Here is a 20,328-nt window from a genome sequence, read left to right as displayed (position 1 = left end):
GTAAAGGAGAGGATAGAGAGAATGGAGATAGGGGACAACGTAGATTCTGACCACCACCCATTGGTAGTCTGGATTAAGGCGGGAAAGGAAAGGATAATAAGGGGAGGAAGAAGGAGAGTAAAAAGATGGGTTTGGTCTATGGAGGGCAAGAAGGAATTTAGGGAAATGTTGGGGGAAGTGGAGGGGAGCGTTAGGGGAGTGGAGGAGTGAAGTGAAATGAGAAAACGGATCCAGGGTATATTGGAGAAGGGGGGTAAATTAGAACAAAGGAGGGCAGGAAAGGGGTGGTGGGATGAAGAATGTGAGGAAGGGAAGAGGAGGGTGAGGAGAGAGTTAAGGAAATGGAGGAAGGGGGAAGGGGAAGGAAAGGCGTACAGGGATGAGAAGGCGAGATACAAGGAGATATTGGAAGCAAAGAAAAGAGAGGAGAATGAAAAGTGGGAGAGGGAGATGCAAAAGGTAAAAACGGAGGGGCAAGTATGGGAGGTGGTGGGCAAGGACAGAAAAAAGAAAAAAAGGGTGAATGAAGGAATAAGAATGGAAGAGTGGGACGGCTACTTTAGAGGTTTATTAGGAGGGGTGGATGGTAGAGTCGTGAGGAGAAGAAGGAGAGGGTTGAATGGGGAGGGGGAGAAAGGAGTGAGTAGGGAGGAAGTAAAGATAGTGCTCAAGGGATTAAGGGATGGGGAAGCGGCAGGGATGGACGGGATTACATCAGAAGTATAGAAATACGGGAGAGAAGGGGTAGAGGAATGGGTTTGGAGGATCTGTGATAGGATATGGAAGGGGGAGGGATGGATAGGAGATTGGAACGAGGAGGTTATTGTGCCGATTGTGAAAAAGGGGGAGGGTGTAAGGGTGGAGGAGTACAGGGGAGTCACGTCGTCGCTGTACAAGATATACGCGTCGATACTGTCAAACAGACTAAGGAAGGATGTAGAGGAGAGAGGGTTAGTGCCGCAGAATCAGACGGGGTTCAGAAGAGGGATGGGAACAATAGACAACATTTTTACGCTGAATTATTTGGTGAATAGGCAAATTAGCAGGGCAGGTGGGAGGTTAATAGCGTTTTTCGTGGATTTGAGAGCCGCGTTTGATTCTGTGGACAGGGGGAAGCTGATAGATGCAACGAGGGACAGAGGAGTAAGGGAAGTGTTGATAGACAGATGTGAGGATATGGTGAGGGAAACAAGGAATAGGGTGAGGGTAGGGGAGATGGTGGGAGAAAGCTTTTGGAGGGGAGTAAGGCAGGGATGCCTCTTGAGTCTGCACCTGTTCAACCTGCTAATGGCGGATTTGAAGGAAGAATTGAGGAGAGGGAGATGGGGTGGGGTTAGACTAGGGGAAGACAGGATATATTCCTTAGCGTATGCGGATGACCTGGTACTAATGGCGGAGGAAGAAGGCGGGATGAAGTGTATGATGGCGAGACTGCAGGGATATTTGGATAGGAAGGGGTTAGAGCTGAATGTGGAAAAGTCGAAGATGATGAGGTTCAGGAAGGGAGGCGGAAGAGAAAAAAAGATAAGTTGGAGATGGAAAGGAAAAGGTAGGTGGTGGAGGAGGTAAAACAGTTTACCTACTTAGGATATACGATGCAAAGGAATGGGGGGCAGGAAGCACACATAAGAGAAAGGGTGAGGAAGGGGGCGGCGGTGATGGGACAGGTATGGAGTATAGGGAAGAAAAGGTTCGGAGGTGACTGGGGGAAAAGGCTGTGGCTCTTCGATGCCTTAGTTTGGTCGGTAGTAGGATATGGGGTAGAAATGTGGGGGTGGAGGGAGAGGGAAGGGATAGAACGGCTGCAGGAAAGGTAGTTGAGATGGGTAATGGGTGGAGTGGAACACGCCGGGGTATATGGTGAGGGAGGAATGGCAGAGAGGAAAGTTAAGGGAAAAAGCGGGAAGAAGGGCGTGGGGTTTCGAGAAAAGATTAGAGGAAGGCAGAGGGAGTAGCATAGCCAGGAAGTGCTGGAAGGAGTTGAGGGGAAGGGCGGGAAGAGGGGATAGTTTGTCAAAATGGGAGTGGGAAAGGAAGAGTTTCTTTGAGGAGAGAGGGATGGGTGTGGAGGAAGCGGAGGGGAGAATGGAGGAGGGAGGAATGGATTTCGAGGAAGTCTGGAGAAGGGATAGGGAAATGGAGAAGAAAGAAAGATGGGAGAAAATTGTAATAATCCGCTTTCGCGAGGCGGTCGTGGATAACTCGGTCGGGATCCGGGGCTCGTGAAAGGGTATCGAGAGACGAACGATAGATGCGTTAGGTAAAATATAATTTATTGAGTTTAAATATGTGTGTATACAGAGTGAGTATATGTGTAACTATTGTATGTGTCGGTGTGTGCGCTTGTGTGTGAGTAAGTGATAAGCGAGCGAGTGCGTGTGCGAACGTGTAATATCTGCGTGGGATTCACAATATATCGAAAGTATGTGGGTGTGATCGTGTGTATGCAGCCAAACGCCCTCGTGTATGTGTGAGTGTCGGTCGCGGTGCATCCGAATTACATGCACGGATTCACGGATGCACGGTGCGGAGCGCGATTTCGGCGATTCGTAAATATATCGATTACGAGAGCGGATTTAGATTTCAGCAGGGGCCGCTAACTACCGGGCGGTAATTTCGGTCGGCTCGGTGGGCGGTCCTTAAACGTGTCGGTATTGATCTGATTGCGTCGATCGATGTCGCGGCCGGGTTAGATCCTCCCCCTTGCGCGGGACTTAGCGCGCCGTATTAATGGCGAGTCCGATCGCGGTAATGGCGGTCGCGGAATTACTGCGAGTTCGCGGATATCGCGGTATTGTTTTCGCCGGGATGATTTTCCCGTAGAGTGCAGGAGTGCAACGGCCGACGGGAACACCCGTCAATGGCAGGGAACTCCCTACCACTGGATGATCGCCGTTGCACGTAGGTGGACGGATGCGTATGAGGTGTCGAGAACTCCCGACGGAGGCTGAGTACGCCCAACCTCGTGTTCCTCGGTCGCAAAGATGTTTAAAGGATCGCTCTTAGAGATGCCGCAAACTCTCGGCGGAGGCTGGGTACTCCCAACCCCGTTTTCTCTCTCTTTGAGCGTGTGTTAGGATCGTTCTGGATTCCAGGCGTCGTACTGACTCTGGCGGTTGCGGAAGATCTGGTCTCGATATGGAAAATGTGCCCTTATTTATACCGCTTTCTCCGGCGGGTGCGCGTGCGTAATATGCCTGATTGTTTTAAGGCATATTATTTAAAGTTGAATCGCCGCGCGCGACTCGGGCGGTTTCGGGAACGGTCGGTACGGTTACCCGAGCGCGGCGACGATTCCCGGTAAACAACGCGTCTTAACGGCGGTTATAAATTCGAACGCTTTTCTTTATATCTTAAAAATGGGCGCTCGGCGCCTCCGCATCATGCCCGACCGGTGTTTGTCGGGCGGCGGACTTCCGGCGGATCGACGGCCGGGTAACGGTGGAGGGATGCATCGTTACAAAATAAGGGAGTCTAAGTATAACAAATGGTACGGGTGGATTAAGGGGGAGGGAATACCGGGATATCTGAAAAGGGGATGGAGAGAAAGTAGGTGGCAGAGGGTAGCAAGGTTTAGGATGGGAAACGAAATGAGGGACAATTGGTATTGGAGGGAAGAGGAGGAAAGGAAATGTAGAATATGTGGGAGGGAAAGGGAGACCTGGGAACATGTATGGGATGAGTGCTTAAGATGGGGGGAGGGAAAGGGCTGGCAGGAAATGGTGGAGGAAGTACTGGGGGAGGAGGGTAGGGGGGAAGGGTGGCTAAGGAAATTAGAACTGGTAAGAGGTAAGAGGGAGGAAGAGGAGTAAGAAGGGAAAGGGTAGGTGGGAAAAGGAAAGAAGGAGAGAACGAGTATGAATGAGGGTGGAAGGTGAAAATGTGTGGAAATGAATGAGTAAGAGAGGGAGTGAATAGAGGAGCGAATGACGGATAGTGTGTGAGAGAGAGAGGGGGGAGAGAGAGAGAGAGAGAAAAAGAGAGGGAGAGTGAAAGTGCGCGGAACAAAAGCAACGGAAACGGAGGTCCCAATGGCGTAGGCGCGAGAGTTAGGTAAGAGGGGAGGGGTGTGTGTGTGTGCACGGCGTTGGCGAGACAGGACAGGGCAGTTTATAGGGTTTTAAGTTGATAGAATACTAGGAAGTAAGTTACGCTAAGTGTGCGGTAAATTGTATGGTCTAAAATTAAGTTTTCCTGTAAGATTTGATAAAATATAGGTTAAGGTTTTTGTAAAGTTTTGTAAAGTTTTGTAACCCTGAGGGGAACAAAAAATCTACTATTACTACTATTACAAGTTCAATTCGCATATGTCGTCTATATCACATACCTAACCTTAACAAAACCTAAAAGCGCGAAATTTCTCGTTTACAATATGAGCGTAATCTCAACTGTGTTTTCTGTATCAGTGACGGCAGCTCCACAATCTATCTCAAAGATGACTCGCCGTTTTTCCAAACAGAGAGAGACCGTAAACTTATTCCAAAAACGTGAATGCTCCAACTCATCTACTCTATAAATCTCTTCTAAAAGTTGAGTCTGAACTTTTCTTTTGCAAGCTTTCTGCAAATGATCTTTACCGCCACATTCATGGTATTTAATGTGCCGAGGAAGAGTACAATCGGACGTCACATGATTCTGTCCACACCTATAACAAGAAACATTAATGATTTTCGAATTTTGTGATAATTGTGCTTATAAGTCCCGTTAAACGAGTATTTCTTTTTCCCATATTTGTGATTTTTTGGCTGTCCCATCGGTTTGAACTTTTTATCCGACCTTTTTTTCGATGCACTCAATCCCACAAAATTCACCACTGTTGTGCCTCTAGCCGCTAAGGAAGAGGTCTTTTGGGATTTGTACGCCCAAAGGATTAGGATCCACGCTCGAAATAAGACACTCCCGGACGTTAGGTATAATTTAGTATATTTTGCAAGATTTAATACACTTTCACTTATTCGCGATTATAATAGTCGGGCGCGATACGTACGGTACTTCGATAATATTGAGCGAGCGAGTAGTCTGCGAGTCGTCTCTCGCGAGTCGTCTCTTTTTCTTCCGCTCGCGAGGTGCATCTCGCGCTTATTATATCTCTTAATTAATTAGGTCGTTGATTGGGGAGGAGTGTGGTGTCCCTGACCGGAGCATGTCTCGTGCTTCGCTTGTCAGTCTGTCTCGTCAGCTGCTTACTCAGCTTCCGAGAACTTGACTGTGACTTCCTTCTCTTTAGTCACGTATCTTACTTTTATTTTATTAATATCCTTTTATTACTTTGCTCTTTCTTAATTATCTTTCCTTGATCTCTTTTCTAATTTTAATGCTTTGCTTTACTCAGCTCTTTCTTACACTTTTCTGTTTAACTTTATTGTTTTATTCTTTAATATATTAAGAAATTGGTCGGGTTACGACATCCCTCCCCCTTTGGAAAAAGAAAATTAACTATACGTGAATTTTCGTCTACATATTTTTTCGGTATACATTTTTCGCATTTTACAATTGTTTCTTATATTTACTTTATTTTAATATAACATTGCAGTGTTAGTTATCGCGGTGTCGGTTTCTATCTCAGCTGTTCTATTCGATCCGCTTGCGGTGCCGTAGATGTGCTCTTGAATTATTTTCGGTTTGCACATCGGATTTATGTTAGTTTCTGATAATTTTTTCTTTTCCGTCTTACATTTTTTCTTAGCGTATATAATTGCTATTATGGTAATTATTATTATTATTGTTATTCCTGTGCAACTTGAAGCTACGGGATATATAATGTGTCCGTTAGTAGGGAAATAATTGTTATTTAAGTCTTCGTTTGTGTCGTCAAGTCTTTCGCTTAGGTCCCTTAATTCTGTCGGGTTTCTAATGACTTTTCGCAATTTTATCGGTCTAATTTTGTCAAATGTTTTTTCGTTTCGTTCGTTGTGTGTTATCGTAAGATTGTAGTCTGGTAGCTTTGTCTGTACGATCGTTATTATCGCGGGCTTTTTTGTCCGTATTATGACGTCTTGTGTTGTTAGTTTACATTTTTCTTTTAATGTGATTTGTCCGCTTCCTTTTATTTCTATTTTTCGCGTTGCGTCGTTTTTGCACGTTATTTCTATCGGTTGGTTTGCTCGTGTAGAGTATAACCATGAGTTCGCATTACTCAGCGCTATCCATATTGTTGTATTCGTGTGTATGTGTCGAATATTACAATTGTTTGTGTATGTTTCTAATTGTACATATGCTTGTACTTCGCATAGCGCTCCTTCGTCTAAATGATGTACGGGATAATTCTGTTCGCAAACGTATTGGTCATCGTTTCGCACGCATTTATTTAGATCGTTTTCGTCAGGCGTAAAATATGTTCGGCTATCTACGTCTATCGCTATTAGTGGTTGATTTACCTCTATAAATATAAATGTATTGTTATATTTGTGCGTAGGTAGTGGGATTGCCTTTATTATTTCATACTCGGGGTATGTGATTAGCGGAATCTTTATAATCGTAAATATATTTGTATTATCGTAATAGGCGCTAATTGTTAAGAACTTTTCGATAGTTCTCCAATTTTCTGCGGATATTTGAAATGGGAAGTGTGTTCCCTGCGGTATTTGTGATGCTGTTTCCTTGAGGTTCTCTAGGATGCTTTCTATGGGTAGTAATCTTATGTCGATTACTCCTCCTTTCGCGTTGGTTAGATGCGCGATAATGTCCGTGAGATCGTTTGTTAGGTCTTTTATTATGGCATTTAATATTATAAAGTGTTCGTCGAGATCTTCTCGTTGTCCATATCCGACTTCTGCTTGTATCCAGGCTTGTCGCATCTTCTCTGTTATATTTAGAAATTGTTCTTCATTTTCTTGCAGAATTTTCTCAACATTATCCACATGTGCAATTGTTGCGTTTAATATTTTAATCTGATTTTTCATCGCGTGTTGCAGCGTTTGCTGATTTCTTTGCATGAGATTTAATTGCTCTTTTATAATTTTTTCGTCGTCTGCGTCCATTGTGCCGAAGAGTGTTTTGGCTATCGTTCCTAGACCGTCGATTAACCCTCGTTTTGTCTTCTTAGGTGCTTGATACGCGATTTTCAGACGTTTCAGCAGTTTTTCTGCTTGTTCTCTGTCCTTTTCTGCTATCTGTAGCAGGTTGTGACAGGTTTCTTTCATTTTTATTTGCAATGGTTTATCGTAGCATAGAGCTCTCGTCTGTGCCATATAGTTTTTTAATTGTTCATGTCGATGGTCCATTGCGGCGATGTCTAGTTTTATCACCATTTTCCATGTGGATTCGATTTGGCTTATCTTGCCCATTTTTTCGAAGTAGATACCCGGCTCATATTTAAATTCTTTTATTTCTCCTTGGGTATCGGGTTTGGTTTCCTTGCAGGTGCTCCATGTAATCAGACTCCTGTAATAGAAACTCTGTATTATATTATAATATTTCTTAGAATCATGCGGTACACTTCCTTTTTTCTCTGGATGCATATGCAGCTACTTTTGCTTTTGTCTAGCCCTCTCCATGCTATTTATTCATTCTTTTATTCAGTCTGTCTTTCGACGTCGTCTTGTCTTGAGCGTTTCCGTTTTATTTTCTCTCGCGCTGTTTTATTATGTTTTCATGGCTCCGAATTCGAGTGAGCTTCGTTTTGCTGTGAGGCAGGATTCGGTGCACGATAACGAACGTCGCGCGTGGCAGGATCCGGAGGAGCACGACCATTTTGCTCGCTCCTTTCGCGATCAACTCTCGGCGCCCGCGCTTGTTCGCGAGGTCGACTTGCTGGGTCTTCCAGATTTGGTGGTCGATCGTGACGTTGCGTTTGTGCCGGAAGTGCCTGTGGACGCGCCGCCGCCCCATATCAATCGAGGTCGCGGACTCGCGTTCCGTCTGGATCCGGCGCCTCGATTTGTGGGTCGCGGTCGTTTCCTTAACCCTGAGTCTCGTCCTGCGGGTCGTGGTCAGGCCCTCCTTCAGGCTATGCGGGAGTGGAATTTGGGTCGCGGTGCTGGACGTGGTCGTGGAGGACATTAAGGTAGGAACTTCTTTAATTTTTTTTTGTTTTTTTTGTTTCCCTTATCATCTACTCTATTTTTATTTTATTCATGCGTTTTTCTTTTTCTTATCCTATTTTCTTATCTTATCTTCCTTAATTTTCGATGAACGGTTTCAGTCGGTTTATGTGGACGCGTATGGTTTTCCTTCCCCTTTTTATCGTGTAGTTCACTTCCGAATTCTTTTCGATTATTGTGTAGGGTCCGGTCCATAGGGAGTCCAATTTCTTTGATCGTCCTCGGCGAACTGTTTCGTCGTACAAGAGGACTTTTTCTCCTACCTTAAGTTTAATTTCTTTCGTCTTTTTATCGTAGTTTTCTTTGGTTTTTATTTTTTCATTTCTTAGCTGCTCTTTTGCGACTTGCTGTGTGGCGCGTAATTTTTCTTTTAATTCTTGCGCGTAATCATCGTATGTATACGTAGGCTTAGGCGGTTGTGACAATGTCGTCGGTAATGTTGCCCGGTGCCCGTAAATTAATTCGAAAGGTGTGAACCCTGTCGCCGTGTGCGGTGTTGTATTATACGTAAACATCGCGTAGGGAATCCATTCGTCCCAATCCGTTTGATCGGCATTTATATAATGTCGAAGGTATTCGGCTAGCGTTCGGTGAGATCGTTCTAGCGCTCCGTTGCTTTCCGGATGATACGCGGTTGTTTGAATCTTTTCGATTTTTAACAATTTACATGTGTTTTTAAATATTTCGCTTAAAAAATTTGTTCCTTGATCCGTTAATATTTTTTCTGGGATACCGTGTTCAAAGATTATTTTTGTCGCGAATTCTTTTGCGATTGTCGCGGCTTCCTGGTTCGGTATCGGGATTGCTTTACTAAATTTTGTTAGATTATCTTGGAACGTTAAAATATATTTATTTTCATTATTAGTAATCGTTAGTGGACCTACGATATCTAAAGCACATTTTTCAAAAGGTTTGTCGGCAGTGTCCGTTATTATTAGCGGTGCCTTAAATTTTCGCGATAATTTGTTTTTTTGACAAAATTCGCATTTTGTTATGTAGTCTTCGACATCTTTTGTCAATCCTCGCCAGTTGTGCATTAGGCGAATTCGATTAATCGTGCGTTCTTTTCCTTGATGCCCTCCCACAGGTGCATCGTGATATTCGTATAGGATGCGTCGCTTCTCGTCTTCCGTGTATTCTCGCGTTATCTTCATGTCGGGGCTCTCATCCTCCTCGACGCTGTTGATATCCGCCACGTGTCGACTTAGTGCGTCAGCGTTTCTGTTCGCTGTCCCGGCCTTGTGTATGATCTCGTAATCGTATTCTTCTAATTTTAGCCTCCATCTAATTAATCGAGATCCAGGGTCGGTTACATTAAATAACCATACGAGCGATTTATGGTCTGTGACTATCGTAAATTTTGTCCCGTATAAGTACGGTCGAAAATGTTTAACGGCCCATACTATTGCTAATAGTTCCTTTTCGGTCGTATTGTAGTTTTGTTCGGCTTTTGCTAGTATTCGACTGGCATAGGCTATTGGTTGATCCTGGCCTATTTTTCCTTGCGATAATATCGCTCCGATTGCATAGTCTGATGCATCGGTTGTTACTATGAATTCCTTTTCAAAATCTGGATATTTTAATAAGGGTGCCGTCATTAATTTTTCTTTAAGCATTTCGAATGCTTGTTGTTGTTCCTGAGTCCACTCGAATTTATTTTCCTTTTTCGTTAGCTTCGTTAGTGGTTTCGCAATCTTTGAGAAATTTTCAATAAATTTTCTATAATATCCGGCTAATCCTATAAAGGCTTGGATATCTTTTACTTTTCTAGGCGTCGGGAAATTTCTCACAGCTTCCAGTTTAGATGGATCCGGCGATATTCCGTTTTCCGTAATTATATGACCTAGATATGTCACTTCTTTTCGTAGGAATTCGCATTTATCAGGCTGTAGCTTAAGCTTATTTTCTCGCAATCTTCGTAGGACTTCGATGAGTCTCTTGTTATGATCTTGTAAGCTCGCTCCGTAGATTACAATGTCATCTAAGTATACCAAGCATTTTATTCCTTGTATGCCTATCAGTATTGAATTCATTAGCCTTTGAAATGTGGCTGGCGCATTTTTTAATCCAAAGGGCATTCTATTGTATTCGTAATGCCCGTGAGGTGTGGAAAAAGCAGTTTTGCCTTTGTCGCCTTCTTCCATCGGAATTTGGTGGTATCCGGATGCTAAATCCAGTGTTGTAAAGTACTTGGCGTTTCCCAGCTGATCTAATATATCAGTTATATTCGGTAGGGGAAATGAATCTCCTATAGTTAGATCATTTAATTTTCTGAAATCTACGACTACTCGTAATTTCGGTTTTCCTGACGCATCGGCTTTCTTAGGGACTACCAATAACGGTGCGTTCCACTGACTCGTGCTTGGTCGGATTATTTTATTTCTTAACATTTCTCGGACTTGTCGATTTACTTCCTCTTTATGCTTCTCCGGCAGGCGATAAGGCCGTACGTTGACCGGTAAGCTATCTGCTTGTGTTGCAATCTTATGCGCGACGGTATCTGTGCAAGTCAGTGGTTCTCCTTCGATATGCATCACGTCGCTAAAATCCTGGCAGATTTCCATTATTGTTTTCTTTTCTTCTTTATTTAAATGTTGTGTACGTAATAATCGTAATACCTTTTCACTACGCGGAATTACTTCCTCTTTATTTAGCGTTCGTATTACGTTAATTTCTTCTGTTTCGCCTCGTTTGATTTCCTCTATATTTACTTGCGGCATTAGCATTTCGATTGTGTTATCCGTTGTATTTATAATGCTGGCTGCACATAGGTAATTCGTAGGTTCTACCAGACAATTACCTATGAATATTCCTGGTATCGTTTCTTCTGCCTTTATCACGCCTATCGTGTTCTTGTCAGTAGCGACCTGTATTATAGTTTCGCTACGTGGTTTCAGCGTCATTTTTAGATAGGGGTAGAGCTTTAAGATATGCTGTCCTACCTTTAATTGTTTTGTTTTATAATTGCAAGTGGCTTGATGCTTTCGTAGGAAATCAACTCCTAGTATTCCGTCATATTCTATCGGAAAATCATCCTTAACAACGTACATAGTGTGGTTAATTCGGCGCTCTCTCAGAGTTATTGTCGCCTTAAATTTTCCAAGTGTACATATCTTATGTCCCGTTACGCCGGTGAGCGTTATTTTTTCTTCTTCTATTAACGTTTCGCCTTTTAAATGTTTCACTTTAATTAATGATATTGCGGCTCCTGTATCGAATAGTAAGTTTATTTTTTCGCGTTTCGCTTCTCGCATTGGTAATGTGACGAGGTCCAATCCTGTCTGTATATGCGGCGTATTTTTGAAGTGTGATACTTGATATTCTATTGCAGATCGGTGCGACTTTCTTTCGTTCCTTTCCTCCTCATCGCTACTTTGCGCGGAGTTAAATTTCTTTTTTCCTTGCTCGCTATTCTTGCGGTTTTTATTTTCCGGTCGCGAATTATATTGTTTGATTCGGGTCGATTGATCTCTATTGGGTCGTCCGTGTAATAACCAATATTCTTCGCGATCATGTCCGGATTTTTTGCAATAGTGGCAATATTTATTTACCGTATTTACGCGGGGTTGTCTATCGGGTTTCGGCAATGCGAATCGATTTGTATATCGGCTAGTTCGACAATCTCGGCCGTAATGCCCAATTTTTCCGCATTTTTGACATTGCACGTTTATTTTATTTTCTTGTTTATAGGTCGGTGTGAAATTTATTTTGCTTCGCGTACCGGTCGCGGGTGGTCCTTTAACCTTTTCTTCCGCGCTGGCCGCTGCTATTGCTTCTTGCAACGTAGCATATCCTCGCGATCGAACAATTGTTTTAATTTCGTCCTGCAATCCTATCTGGAAATTCTCTAAGGCTTGTTGTTGTATTATTTCCATTATTGCGCGTTTATTATCTACTGTATGATGTCGTCCTTCCATCATTGATTCGTATAGCTCCATGGCTAATTTGTCTGCTCTCAGTCCGTAAGTTCGTGCGCTTTCTCCGTTTTTCTGTTTTAGCGTATTGAATTCAATTTGTAGATGTGTCGTACTCTTTTTACTCGCATAGCAGACCTCTAATTCATTTTTTAATTGTGCGAAGTCTCGAATTTTTCGCGTTTGGAAATCTAGCATCGCTCTGCCTTTTAATTTCGTGCATAATACTGCTCCTAATAGCGTTACTTCATCTAACGGGTCGATGTGTTCTACTGCATATGTAGTCGCGCTCAAAAATTCTTGTAATTTATTAGGTAATCCGTCGAATTCCGGAATCATTCCACGAGCCTCTTTTAATTGTAAAAATCCGCGTCCTCTTTGATGTCGTACATCCTCGGGTGTGAACTCGTATACGGTCTCGGTTCTTTCTCCCGGCGGAGTTCTATGCCCGTTGTTTTGTCGGGGTTGCGGTCCTCTAATTTTCAAATCGTATATCTCGGCATGCATACTTCTAATTTCTCGTCTAATTTCCTCTCTCATTTCCCGCAATATTTCCCTAAAGTCGTCGGCTGCTTCGTCCGTTTTTTTCTGCGGTTTGTGCTGAGCTTGCGCGTTTAATTGTGTCGCATTTCTGATTGCTTCTTCTTGTAATCGCCTAATTCCCTCATCGATATCTTCTGATGTGATGGGTTGCGATGCGGAAGCGTTTGAGTTATACATGTCTCGAATGCGATAGATTTCGTCGGGGTCAAAGATACTTGAATCGTATGACGTTAGTGAGAATTTGCGGCGGTGTGTTAGTCTACTAGACGCGCTTATTGATGATTCGACCTCAACATCTAGTTCTATATTGTTCGCTATTAAACTGTTATCTAATTCGCCAAATGGAAATTCGCGTTCGATTACAACGTTTGCTCCGAGTTCTGGTTCGGACAAATTCTCGCTTGAATTTAATGCGCTTAGATTTCTTCGTACGTTATCGCGTATATCCCGGAGTGCTTCTACTGCTACTCTTATAGGGTCTACTGCGCTATTTCTAATGGCTCTATTCGCTGGTTCGCTAAATAGCCACGATTTATTCGCTACGCTTTTCTGTGGTGCGTTTCGGTTTTCCGACATTCACGCGTTTACAAATTTTGATTTCTCGACCTACAATAATACGATGAGCAGCATTCTCTCGTTCGATGTCGGCCGTCGGGCGTTGATCGTCGCGTGCCGTTGAGATAGGTCGGTGCGCCTTCTCAGGTTGCGCTTCTCGTTGTCGCCTCGATATACCGGGTGTCTCGAAGTTCCTGCTAGACTTCCTTTTCCCTCGGTTGTAGGTGTCGACTGTCTGACGGAGTTATCCTCGCTGTCTCTCGTTCTGTCGATTCCACGGAATTTTCTGCTTCGTGGGCCTTTGCCGGTGTTGATCTTGTTAGAGCTGGCGTATCCCACCGCTGCCACCAATTAATGTTGTGCCTCTAGCCGCTAAGGAAGAGGTCTTTTGGGATTTGTACGCCCAAAGGATTAGGATCCACGCTCGAAATAAGACACTCCCGGACGTTAGGTATAATTTAGTATATTTTGCAAGATTTAATACACTTTCACTTATTCGCGATTATAATAGTCGGGCGCGATACGTACGGTACTTCGATAATATTGAGCGAGCGAGTAGTCTGCGAGTCATCTCTCGCGAGTCGTCTCTTTTTCTTCCGCTTGCGAGGTGCATCTCGCGCTTATTATATCTCTTAATTAATTAGGTCGTTGATTGGGGAGGAGTGTGGTGTCCCTGACCGGAGCATGTCTCGTGCTCCGCTTGTCAGTCTGTCTCGTCAGCTGCTTACTCAGCTTCCGAGAACTTGACCGTGACTTCCTTCTCTTTAGTCACGTATCTTACTTTTATTTTATTAATATCCTTTTATTACTTTGCTCTTTCTTAATTATCTTTCCTTGATCTCTTTTCTAATTTTAATGCTTTGCTTTACTCAGCTCTTTCTTACACTTTTCTGTTTAACTTTATTGTTTAATTCTTTAATATATTAAGAAATTGGTCGGGTTACGACACCACGATCGCTGAATCTGTTGTCAACTCGTTCACACCCTTTTACGCCAGCTTCATCCCGCTGGCCGTCTTCAAGGCTGATTCCATCATCAGGTTTGCTGTCCCCAATAATCGACCTTGGATCCGTTGATTTCGCAATCCGTAGACAAATTAATTTCTAAGTTCGGTCTTCAAATATTTGCCAAACTTACAGTATAACAGCAGCTTTTGTAACGCTGCCATATATTCCTGAACGCTTTCTTCCGGTAGTTGCAAACGCTTTGAAAAACAAAAATTTCGACTATCTCTAACGGCTCCGGAGCATAATATTCTTTCAATTTATTAAGTAAAGCGTCCTAAGACAATTGATATGGATCTTTTGGATCCACTCGACCGCGAAGGATTCCAAATGCCTCTATGTCAAGAAAATGCAGTAAATGAACAACCTTCTCGGGTCCTTCTTAAATCCGAAACTCGGAAGGTTTCTTCTAATCGTTGCAGCCATCTTTGAAAAGTTTGCTGCTTCGGATCAAAGAAATCACGTTAAGTCCCGTTATCTGACCGGTGGACCGGTCCGGAGGTAATATTGTTGCTTTCTGTTCTCAAGGTTCCTGCGCCCATATTTCTGGTTCCATCCGACAACATCGTCGTTCGTTCCAAGCCGTCCTTCTAGAAAGTTCGGTGTCACGCACTCATAATGTCTACATGGCAGCTTCTAATCCAGCTTATTTGCTCTCGATACATATCGTCTACTCTGATCCGCGATTATATTGTGGATCCCATCCTCGTCGCCAACTGTTGTGTCTTTAATAAAATTATATTTTACAACGATGTTTCGAGTTTGCAGTTTTTATCGAAAACCCGTGAAGACTCGCTCCCGCGACCGGCGTGTTCGGTATAGATGCAATTTTTGCTTTTTTGTGCCCGCTGCCAGCGTGTGTGGAGGAGATATGTACACAAGCGTAAATCGTATACGTGTAATGTGCAGAACTCTCTGAAAGAAAGATCGCAACGTACTCGTCTCTCTGTATTCGCGCTCCTTGTGTATATATACTGGGTGTAACAGAGCGCCCGTATCATATTATCCTTTCTTTCCATCACAACCTTGAGTTTAAAACATATAATGAAAGTGTCTTTGTTTTTTTTCTATGTGTATCGTGATAGATAATATTGTTGCGTCCCTGCGAATCGTCTGTGGCGGTTATTCTTGAATCTGCTGTATCCGTTTCCGGGAGAACATCTCCAAACACGTTGCTAAAGGTTATTGTTAAACAACAACGGACATCTTAGGAGAAATCGGCCATCTGAGAGTTTCGCGTCGGTGATGATTCTAAGCGGATGGATTACGAGACTAACTGTTCTGTGCTTTGTATTCTGTGTTCTAAGCTGTTATTAAAGTTCTTCTCGTTCTTTTTAATAAGTGTTGTTTATTTACGTTGCGGTATGCGAATTCCGGTTGTGTCGCGCGTGTTCGAGTAATATCGATTTCGATCCGCGGACGCAATACTTTGGTGGCTCGTCCGGAATACGGTAGACCGTTTTGTGTATTTTAAAAGAAAAGCGTGAGCTATAGCAATGGAGCACCAGGATTCAATAACGGAAGTTTTCACACGAAAAAGAGTTCGTGCTTCGATGACGTTTCAGGATGCAATATCGGAGCCGATGTTGGAGGCAATGACTCTGCAATCTGCAATGAGGGAAATTCGGGAGCTTCGCGAGGAGCAATTGCGGATGCGAGCTGAATTTGAATCGCAACTGCGTGAGCGGGACAGTGAGCTTCATCGTATGAGAGAGATTTTCAACGACAAACAGCTAAGTTCATCTAATAATAGAGATTCGGTAGCTCGAAGCCAAAATTCTTTTAGAGAAAATGAGTTTGGATATAAATTGAAACCGATAATTATGATGGAAGTATCCCTTTATGCGAATTTATGATACATTTCGATTTGATAGCGCGGGCCAATTCGTGGAATGATTTTTTTAAAACAGTAGCATTAGCAACATGTTTGAGGGGAAAAGCGCGTTTGGTTTTAGATGGAATTTTCGAAATTGAAAATTTACGATTCAAAGAGTTGAAATCGAAATTAGAATTACGTTTTGGGGAAAGGCATTTAGCTCAGACATATTACATCCAATTTACAAATAGCAAACAAAAATATTCGGAAGATTTAGCAACCTTAGGCGCAGATTTAGAGAGATTGTCTCGTTTGGCTGATCCTGAATGATCATATGAGATGAGAGATAAAATTGCTTGCGCGCAGTTTATCGCCGCGTTATCGGATGGATTTGTGAAACAAACTTTACAGCTGGAGAGTGTTTCTTCTTTAAAATCAGCTGTAGAAAGGGGAATGGCTGTTAAAATCATATAAGAAAATAGTTTTGTTAAAAATATATATAGTCAACAGGGAAATAATAATAAATTTCATAAATTTAACTTCAAGCAAGAAAATGGAAAACGGGAAAAATATTTTGATAAGAGAAACTTCGTAAAACAGTAAATTCAATTGTAAGGATTAAAAAAATAAATTCTTGCAGACAAAGAAAGAAGATCATCCCGATTGCGCACATTACCGATCGGACACGACAATATTTCCCGATCGGACACAGATCCGATTGGACACATGTCCGATCGGACACAGTCCCGATCGGACACAGTTCCGATAGGACACAGTCCTCATCGCGAAGCTAAGTCTGTTTGAATCGAGTATGAACGTCGCCAGTTGTATCATCGGCGGACAATGCAATGAGGGGCCCGCCAGCGGCGCCACTGGCGCTGAGTGACGTGTTCGTGTTCGCTCGACGCACTTGAGTTAGTTAGTACACACCGTTCGGCAGTAGTTTTAAGAGTTACATGTATTCCATTTATATTCATTAAATATTTACGTAGTTTATATCGAAGTTTTAGTTTCATCTGTCCATCGAAATCAAACATTGGTCCTTCGAGCCGGATAAGGTGCAACAAGTCGAAGGTAGTAATATAGTCCACGAAACGAGAAGTACGAGAAAGGTTAGGTTAAACGAGACAATACAATGGCCGAGATCACGAAATTTTGCAAGCAACGCGGATTTACCAAATCAAAGCTGACTAGACTCGAAACAAGGGTTGATCGAGTACAAGGAGATCGAATAAGCCGAGAAGAAGTGGAGATATATCTCACAAGACTAGAAGAGATACAGAACGAGTTCGAGAAGATACAGCATGAGATTGCTGCCATCACGGAAACCGAGACCGACGACGCGAACGCAGCAGAAGACGCGGAATTCGATGAAAGGTATTTCAATCTGAAGGCGAGACTAAAACGATGGCTAAATGGGATGACGGCGCAACGAACCGAGGCGCGTTCGCCAGCAAATGACGAAGCGTTGACGCACGTATTGCAGCAGCAAGGCGAGTTCATAACACGATTGCAGCAACTCTACGCGCAAGGGAACAAAGCGTAATTGCGGTTGACGTAACTCTAGTGTCTTTGACTGATTTTCTACAGAAGAGATGCTAAATATTAGAGAGAATCGAAACTAGAGTCAAGGATAAGGAGATAACACGGAAGACCAAATCGGACAAAAAAAGGGCGAAATCTCATAGTCATGAGAAACCAATAACATTAGCTAATTCAACTAAATCTGGTAAATGCTATTTATGTCAAGGTAATCATTTTATGTATTGTTGTGATAAGTTTTTAGCGTTGGCGATTGATGATAGAATCAAGGAGGTTCGCCGGTTAAAACTTTGTACCAATTGCTTACGCAATGATCACTTCGTGAAAGCCTGCAAGATGGGATCTTGCCGAGAGTGCTCTGGGAGACATAACAGGCTATGCCATCGTCCGACAGCAGATAAGCACGTTCCAGGTGGCGCGAGTATCAGCGTGCAGAAGGTTCCGTCCTCGAGCGATGAGGCGAGCAATAACGTTGTCGTTCACCACTCCATTATGTATCCTGCTTGACAGCGCTAGTGAAGCGCATTTTATAACACACTCGGCGTGCGACCGATTAGGCGTGAGGCGCAATCGAGCTTCTGAAATTGTCACGGGATTAAGCGGGATCGAAAATATTGTGAGTCAATGTTGTGAGGTTACTGTACAGTCGAGGCATTCTAGCGTTTGCGCAACCATTCGCAGTTTAATCGTACCTAAAATCACGAAAAGATTACCGGCAATCGAGTTAGATTATGACACGTTTAAAATACCATCGAACATCAAACTCGCGGACCCGGAATTTCATAAGCGAGGTTCTATCGATATGCTGATTGAAGCAGAATTCTTTTTTGACTGGCTAGAGTTGGGAAGAATCGAACGCAGAGACAATCTTTCAATATTGCAGAGTACAAAGCTTGGTTGGATAATCGCCGGATCGGTCGCGCGTATTGCTGACACGTCTCTACTTTGCAATTGCACCACACTAGCAACATTGACATGCTCGTTAGAGCATTGCGAAACTCTTAATCAAACTTGAGTAAATTCTGGGAAATCGAAAATTATAAAATTAATGCGATTCAACCGCGATTGAAGGAGGCAATAGAGAGCGATGAGTTTTTCGAAAAAACAACCACGCGAAACGACAACGGTAGATTTGTAGTACGACTTCCGTTTCTTGACGATCCGAAGCTATTAGGCGAATCGAGAGAGACCGCGAGGAAACGGTTGATGCAACTAGAGCGGCGCTTCAATAGAGATAAGACGCTTCATGAAAGATACGTAGAATTTATGCGCGATTATCTTGAATCGGGACACATGTCGCCAGTGATCGAAACCAATCAAACCGCGAAGCGACCAGTGGTATACTTACCGCACCATGGCGTAATTAAGGAAGCAAGTACGAGCACGAAGCTCCGTGCAGTCTTCGATGCATCAAGTAAAACTAGCTCAGGGAAATCGCTCAACGACATTCTCCGCGTCGGGCCTACGATTCAGAGAAATTTGATTGATATTGTTATTCGATTTCGTTGTTATAATGTCGCGTTAACCGGAGATATTCAGAAAATGTATCGACAAGTAATCGTACACCCGGACGATCGAGATTGCCAACGAGTGTTATGGAGATATTCCGTTAACGAACCCATTCGAGAATTTCGCCTGAATGCTGTCACATACGGTGAGGCGAGTTCGGCTTATTTAGCAATAAAATGTATTCATAAGATTGCGGAAGGATATAAATATGAGCTTCCGGTGGCGTCACAAGCATTAACCGATCAGACATACGTAGATGACATTTTAGCAGGTGTAGACAATGCTGAGGATGCGATTCTACTGCGGGAACAGCTTACGGCGATACTGAAATCCGGAGGATTTCAGGCACACAAATGGTGCTCCAACTGCACAGAAGTCTTGAAGAAAATACCTCCGCATTTGAGAGAGGATATGTCCAATCTTAGTATTGACTCAAACAATACAATTAAAACACTCGGAATTAAATGGAGGCCCAAGGACGATCAATTTTAATTCTGCGTTCACGGAATGGAAGCTGCTAAGACCAAGCGTGAGATTCTGTCAGAAATTAGCAAGCTATTTGATCCACTCGGTCTCACAGGACCTGTAATAACGACAGCGAAGATCATCATGGTGGCAACCTGGCGAACCTAATGCCGATGGGACGAGTCGTTGCCAGACAATATCGTAGAAAAATGGGAACAACTCCAGAAGGATTTAAGTACAGCCGAGACGGTGCTTATCCCAAGATGAATCATTCCAAGTGAAGCTGTAACTAACATATATCCAGGGTTGGGAAAGTTATTGTCAGCAAAAAGACTACAAATTTGGTACAAGAGTTGTTATTACCGATTAAGCTGGCAGATTGCCGGCAAGAATCAAGCAAAGCTTGCTAACATAACTACACAGCAAATTAGCGGCAGAAACCGAGCAAAGCTTGCTGACATGACTGACATCAAATTGTCGGCAAAAACTGAGCAGGATCTAGAGTGCGCAATCTGATGGCAAATTGGCAGCAAAAACCGAACAAAATCTGCAGCTTATTACAAAGTATTATAAAATAGTTCAATCGCTTATCGCTATGCGGCGCGTTATTCATTATCTATACCCGTATTCAAATTCTTGTCATGAGTGTATATAAAGCCTACAAAATGCTAATAATATTATAATATATATATTTCTATCAGTTCAATTTTTGACACAATTCTTATACAGGAAATTCAGATATTGAATTGATTTTTTGCAAATCGGACAGAAATTGTTCGATTTTCACTTATTCAAACAATTTCTGTCCAAAAAGATCTTTAATTTTATAAATTAAGTTATTTGAATTTACCTATATGTTTTAACATATTAATATATGATTTTATATAATGTCTAATTATCTAATGGTCATTTTATGACCAAAACTTATCATTTTGTTA

This window comes from Polyergus mexicanus, unplaced genomic scaffold, assembly GCF_030449975.1.
Source record: "Polyergus mexicanus isolate NDT 795.1 unplaced genomic scaffold, iyPolMexi1.0 SCAF_21, whole genome shotgun sequence".
In the NCBI taxonomy this organism is placed as follows: domain Eukaryota; kingdom Metazoa; phylum Arthropoda; class Insecta; order Hymenoptera; family Formicidae; genus Polyergus; species Polyergus mexicanus.
This window is presented reverse-complemented; position numbering follows the sequence as displayed.